We start from the raw sequence: 7,192 nt of genomic DNA, 5'->3' as shown, positions 1-7,192 counted from the left end.
CTGGACCGGGAGCAGGCGGCCGCCTGGGACCTCGTGGTCCGCGTGCAGGACCGGGCAGGTAGGGGAAAGCCTCTGGAGCAGGCACAAACTCTCCCTGCCTTCCCCTCTCCCTCCCCGCGGGGGCAGCTCTCCAGTCGCCCGCGTGCCGCTGTCCGAGCCCAGCCCCTGGTAGAAGATGCAGGGGAGGGTCCTTTCTGAGCGAGAAGGGGAAGGGAGGGGGCTTTTGGACTTTCCAAAGTCCCCAGAGGCTCCTGCAGCCTGGTGTGCTTGCGCTGGTGGGGAAGAGCAGGCTGGGATCAGGGGGTACAGCCACCCTGCAGGCTGCTCCTGTACTCCTGCTTTGGGAAGGCCTGGGTCAGCCCCTGCATGCTGGCGCTCTGCTGGAAGTGCCTTGTCTGTGCCTATAAGCACCTCCACCACGCCTCACTGTTGATGAGCCACCCATCTGAGCCACCCATCAGTCCTTGAGCCACACATCTGTCCTCACAAGTTGCAGGTTTTTCTACAGGGGAGTGTAAGCTGGGATTCCTTTCCTTTTCCTTCCTCCGCTGTCCTCTACTTTGAGGGGAACACTCTTTACCTTGAAACACAAGCGCCCACACTGCCCAGGGTGTGCACCCACCTTGGTACACTGACATGTACCCCTCTCCACACCCTTGTGTGCTCCCAAATTCACAGGTGCGAAGGCACAGGTATAGACGGGTTGGCCTTTGCCTCATGTGATAGGAGAGCAGCTTCTTGTACAGTTTGCCACTTGTGACTCTTCTAAGTTTGAAAACATTGAGGCATTAGTTATCTGTATCAGAAACTCAGTTCCTACTGCTTACAGTTCTCATTGTATTAATCAGGACTAGTAATGCACTATATGGATACACTATGGTCATTTTAACAATTGCAGGCTTTGTAACTAGATACTTTACAGTACAACTTAACCTGGAAGGAGATCAGGTACATTTAATGTCTAAAACTTTGAAATGTCCAAAGATGCATTAATGTCCACAGTGAGATATAGACAATCATAATATGAGTGACTGATGCTGTTTATACATTTTAAATAAAGGACCTAGGGGATTGGTTTATTTTTACTAGTTCATAGTATAGAGTATTTCTCAAGATCTTGACCTTGGCCATGCCTAGCTGTTAAGCAGGTGACACGTGGAATGACATATGGTTAAAATTAAGCACGTACATGTTTGCAAGATAGGTGCCCTTTCTTATATACTAGGTGGCTAAAATGAACTGGGTATTTAATTGATTCCTACAAATCATTACACTGACAGTCCCGTGATTTATACTGTTACCAGAAACCCTCTAATTTTACTCAAATGAATTTTGCCTATTATACTGTGAGTAATATTTTATATTATTTTATTCATGTTTTGTCTGTTTTGATCTATAACTGTTTAAATCCCTATTTCAAATTTGGAGTCCTTTACTTGGCTTATAATTCAGAGCTGTGAAAGTGTACCTTCATTGTAGCAAACTTCTAACTCACAATGTAATGGTTGTTTCTGAACATCTAGTATCAGATGATTGTGGCTTTCACCTTTTTCCACATTTTTCTGATGGTATGAGGGAAAAGTTATTTTGTCACTGAATGTCGTTTTGAAGATGTTCCAGAAACCTACTGTTTTTGACATAAGTACTGTAATCTTGGAATGATATGGGAGTTATATGTTTAGGAGATAAACCAAACCTGACAATTCATTCCTATTGAAAAAGTTATCTGAAAAAGTTGTCATAAAAGTCTATACCGTTCCTCCTCTCCCCTTTATTTTTAAGTTGATTTAATGCTTCTGAAAAATATTATATTCTTAGAAGCAAATAGTGACTTCCTTTTGCCAGAGAATATGTGTATGGGCAGGAGTGCTGAGGAATACTTCTCTTACTGCCTTCTCACCTCATATTTCTTCTTCATCTCAACCTTGACCTGAGGGACAGCTTGCAGGAGTAAGTAGTTGATCATCACTCCATGGATGTTAAATTCTTGCTGAGAATCCCAGTATGGGTTTTCATTAATCCTGACAGTTTCAATGACATGGGTGCTAGGAGTTGGACTGAGATCACAAACTCCCTTCACACACTGGTCAGTGATCTTTCTCTGGTCAGATCTTTCTTCTTCTCCCTTTGCTTCTGTTGCACATAGTCTTTTCTGTCTGGCTAAAGCCCTTTGCTTGGCGTTCTGGGGTGCGAATGAACCACTAACCCAGAGATGAAAGACTAGATTTCAAAGAATAAGTTTTCCCTCTCTTCTGTCCTCATTACGCAGTCTTGAACAAAGCTATATGGCAAGGGGGCTCGCATTACCTAGAGACAGTGACAGAAACTATTGGGTCAGTCTGAGTGCGCTTCTGTGATTTTCACCCAGTCTGTCATGTAGCCCAAATTTCATCCCTTTCTTCTTGTCACAGTTCTCTCTATCAGTATCAGAGAAATGTGGTTAGAGCAGTGGCAGCTAACCTTTCCCCTGGTAACTAAAAGTGTCACCTCTATGATGGTTCTTGCTCTTATCTCATCTGAAGAGCCAGGATTCTGAGATTACTCTTGAATAAGAATCTCTGGCATAATGGGATGACATGTATGCTAGGCAAATGTTCATTAACTCAGTTAAAACCTCTAAATCAAATGCCTTGTCTAGCTTGTTTTTTTTAACTTATCTTGTATGTTTTACAGTTGCCTTGATCTGTTTTCTGCTAGCATTGCTGAGTAGATCATAGGTTTCAAGGAGTAATTGGAAGTGGACTGTGACTGGCCCAGACCTGAGTTTACAGTGCTTAATAGTAGGCGGTGTAGATAGTGTTACTCTGGTGATGCTTCTGTGTCAGTTCAATAGAAACTTAAGTTTAAAAGTGGAGCCTCCTTTAAACCCTAATTTAATTTAGTCAAAGATTAATCTGAAACTGACTGGTAAACTGGATACTTCTTTCATTTATGAAACTCTGAAACATGAAAGTTATTTTACAGAGGGCATAGAAAGCCCTATTTCCTCTACTGAAGAGTTCACACCCCAAACTTCAGATGCAACTGAGAGACGGAGGCCAGCAGTAAGGAACAGGGGGTGTGTGTAGATGAAATGGGGGCCCTAAATTGAAGTGGTGGGTTTTAAAAAACACCACTTCAATTTAGGGCTGATTAAACCCCCATGTTGTGCACACATCCTGCTGATTTACCTGCTTCTCCAGCTGGGAGGGGAGGTTGAGGTGCCGGTGAGGGCTGCAGGGGCGGGGCTGGCGCTTTTCTCTGTGGCAGCGGCAGCCCCTTCCCAGGTGGCACCTGCCTGCAGGCACCCGGCTCGGGTGGTTCTGGGGGGCACCGCAGCTGCAGAGGGAAGCATTGGGCCCCTGTGCAGCTCAGGCAGGCAGGCAGGATCTGGGGAAGGGTTGGGGGGAATAAAAAGATCAGGCTCACTGCTTTTCTTGGGCAGAGCTGCTTTCCCAGGCTGCTGCCAGGCTGCCTGCAGGGCTTCCTGCAAAGCCACGGAGCTGCACGGAGCCTGGTGCTTTGCTCCACAGCTGTAGGGGCAGCAAACTGAAACTCCTCTGAGGAGTTTTAGTTTGCTGTGCCCCAAGTCATTTAAGGCGCATTACGCCACCAAATTTCCTACAGCATCTGGAATTAATGTACAGTACGCCACTGATGTGTGCAAACACTGACACCATTAAAGCAGTGCAAAAGCGTTTAGCCTGCTTTAAAGTGTTGTGCATACACGCCTCTTGTTTCATCTACATACGGCCAGGGAGAGAAATGGCTAGTGGATGAATCTAAAGCAAGGGTGCTCAACCTCTGGCCTGCAGAGGGCTATGGAGCCATGGCATCTGGCCCATGGAGCTTCCCATGTGTCAGGAATTTTGGCAGCGGGGGAGCAGTGGCCATTAATACTGCCACCCTCCCCTGCTGCCAAATTCCCATGCCCCTTCACCCCATAAAGCCAGATCAGGGCTGAGCGACACCTCCTTCCTTGACAGGGCTGAATTGAGGCTGAGAAACCTCCTGCCCTACTCTGTGCTTGCCCAGGGCACTGAATCAGGGCCACCAGGGCACTGAATCAGGGCCACCAGGCCATAGACAGACTGGGCATTGCCCATCTGCCCTGCTAGGGAAAAAGGTTGAGCACCAATAATCTAAAATGATAATTAATAGATGGATTACTGAAATTAATTTCCTTTTTCTTGGTTTTCCAGAAAATGGCAAGATGAATTTGAAATGTACAGACAGCATTACTGGACTTTAATCAGCTTTGGCTGTTTTCTCCTATTTGTTCTTCCTCCAGACTTTCATATTGGTATATCTAAATCATTGCACTTAACAATAAATACCTTGACATTGAAGGCTTTCTGGTATTGGAGCTTTTACAGTTTCAGATGTTGCTGTATATTTAAGTGGTTGCAGATTACATTAATTACATTAATTTTTTTTTAGTTTATTTTTCATTTTTGCAAGCTAATTCCTACTCTATCAGGCAAAGATTTGAAAACTAATCAATAATTAATTCCAGTCAGTTCCTTGTTACCTATGCAGCAGCACCAAGGATAAGGTAAGATTTGCAGATACTTTTGAATCTAAATTCTATCTTCTCATTTTGTTTATTCGGTCTCTTTTTTTTTTCAATTCAGTTACAATCCACAATTTCTTATGTATATTAGTCAACAATGTTTAAAAGCATAATGAGATCAGATTACCAAATATGTGGATAATTTATTTATATAAAAACTTTATCATACTAATGTAAAAGGTCTAAGGAGAACTGAGAAAATCAAGGAAATTTTACATTGTGGGTAAATAGCGCGTGTACGCATTGTACTATCTATGACATATATATAAATACTAAGTGATTTAATAACTTGATTGAGTAGGGTTGCTGGAACACTGCTCTGTACTTTACACTTGTTGATAATTTTAAAACTACCTTTTAACGTTTATCTGATTTTTGCCATTATTGTAATAGCTGTAAAATAAAGTTAGCCTAAGAAATGTTATGAGAAGTAATTACGATGCATGTGAAATGACTATATTTTAAATTAGAAAAAATCCTAGTAACCAGTTCACATTTATAAAATGTTTTATTTTCATGTTTCACAGTTATTCTTCAGACTGTAAATAATAATTCAGTATAACAACAGCACTGCTAATTAGGAAAAAACTCACCTCCAGTGTGTAGAAGCTGGAGCAGTTATGAATATGAAATAAAGAGTGCAAACAGTGACAAAATACAACATTCCATCAAAAGAAAAAGTCTTCATTTAAATCTTGGCCTTAATAATAACAGTGTAGGAGATGTAAAATTCTGAGCTGTTTGGCTGAGCATTGCTGTCTATCTTTACTGCAGAGTACACTACACATGAAGCAATGGAAGAGTTGAAAATAAGAGATGAATGTCCTTCAAATGTCACTTTTGCCCTATAAAGCACAACATAGGTCCAACTTAAAGATTTATTTCTTCTAGATATTATCACCAGCCCTCATTGTCTTAAAGACCAAGTATATAAGAAAGAAAATGTTCTGTCCTTGGTATCTACTGTACATCATTTCCTTGACAATCTCTAGGTTATCTGCTGGGCAGAATGCAACCAGAATTGATTTAGTTGTTGCCTCGTGTTTTATTCATAGGCTTCTCTTTACAGAAAAAATTCTTGGTGTGTGACCCCAGTCACGTAGCAAAATTTCTCAAAATTCGCACCTTCCAAAAGTTTTGGACTACTTAAAAATAAATTCCACGTAACTATTAGATTGGTATTTTTGTCCATTAGATTCATTTAGTTAGTTCTATTTAATAAGCTCCAGGGGGAAAATCTAAATGACTTTACTCAATCCTTAGTCCTTACAACAGTGCTTGAGGAAGGACTTTGGAATTGAGCTCCCCAGGTGCTGACATACATAGAAACAACCCCCCCCCCCCAATGCTCTTTACTGGAAGAAGCAGCACTTTAGTTCAGCCTGGCTCTGCAGTGTCTCTATAAATAGGGTGTATCAACGGGGCTTTTTGGCACTTTTATTTAAAGCTGATTCAATCAATTACAGCAATGAAATACTGAAGTATCCTTGTTATTGAGGCCTGCAGTATTGCCACGAGCTTCCCAACATCAAAAAGTTGTTCTTCCCAGATGTGCCATGCTTTTATCCAAAACATGTAATTTAGCTTCAGGAACTGTCTCTTGCCAGTAGTTTTTCAGGAACGGTCTATTTTGTTTAAACTTTTTTGTCACCTTTCCAGTGGTAACATTAATAGGTGAAAAGCTGGCTCACCAAGAGGCAAGTAAACGACAGGTATGGAAAGAAGATGCTCTTAAAATTCATGCCGTACCCTGCAGTATGAATAAGCTATTTTAGTTCATCTCCTAGGAACAGAAATTGCTTCATCAGCCAAAGAGTTTATTCACAAAATAGCAGCGTAAGAGTGGTATATAGCAGAAAGACAGCACACGGCTACTTCTATTCATAGTCCACATGACAACCCTCACTCTGTTTTATGAACTAGCTGTGTTGAAGATGTCTTGTTTCCTGAAGTCATTCTTGTTCAGAGGAACAGAAAAAAACTTGTTAAACAGTTCTATTTGCCTCCCTCAAACTTCCTCCTAGATTACTTACATGGCAGAAGTGCCCAGAAACCTCAGTCAGCCAGATGCATCAAAAAACACTGTTCCTTGTCTCAAATATGCACATTAAAGGCAAGATTGTAGCCATCCTATTCACATTCACAGGGAGTGGCTTCATGTCTCCCTGAAAACCTTCTGGCTGGTGTACTCTGGGCAGCACATACTGTGCTGGTTACAGATCTGGTGCAGAATTACAATACCTTGGGTCAGGAATAAACAGGGAAATCAGCCATGACACCAATGGCACCATTAACTATCTGGTGCCATGTAGATGGTATTTTTGACAAAAATATGATTGAGCCCCTTAGACTTCAGATAGAAATAGCTTACTACTTGTAGAAGATCTTGCACTTTGCTACTTTGCTTAAATTCCATTCTTGTTAACTAGTCTTTCTAAAAATTAATACAATATCTGGTACAAACTTGATGCATTAAGGTCAGGTTTTACTGCTCCCTGCTCTCCCCCAGGACTACTGTCAAGAAATGAACTTTGTTCACCCACTCATTCCCACTCTGCCTGCACACAAATCTGTCAGAGGAATAGAGGATCTCTTTAGAAGGGTCCTGAATATGCAGTCCATTTTCAAGATCTGTAGCTA

At 41.8% G+C, this 7,192-nt stretch overlaps 1 protein-coding gene across 1 annotated transcript in view; it reads left to right on the top strand.

Annotated features, from left to right (window-relative positions):
- The first annotated feature begins 6 nt into the window (after nucleotides 1-6).
- The window catches only part of LOC102382780 (neural-cadherin-like), a 123,102-nt gene continuing 115,916 nt past the window's right edge, over nucleotides 7-7,192 (top strand). Inside the window, exon 1 of the mRNA XM_025216626.1 lies at nucleotides 7-58. The gene's annotated coding sequence lies outside the window, so the exon portion shown is untranslated. The remainder of the gene's footprint in view (nucleotides 59-7,192) is intronic.

This window comes from Alligator sinensis, unplaced genomic scaffold (genome assembly GCF_000455745.1).
Source record: "Alligator sinensis unplaced genomic scaffold, ASM45574v1 scaffold170_1, whole genome shotgun sequence".
Lineage (NCBI taxonomy): Eukaryota > Metazoa > Chordata > Crocodylia > Alligatoridae > Alligator > Alligator sinensis.
Note: the sequence above shows the minus strand (reverse complement) of the source record. Positions and strands in the feature narration are given on the sequence as shown.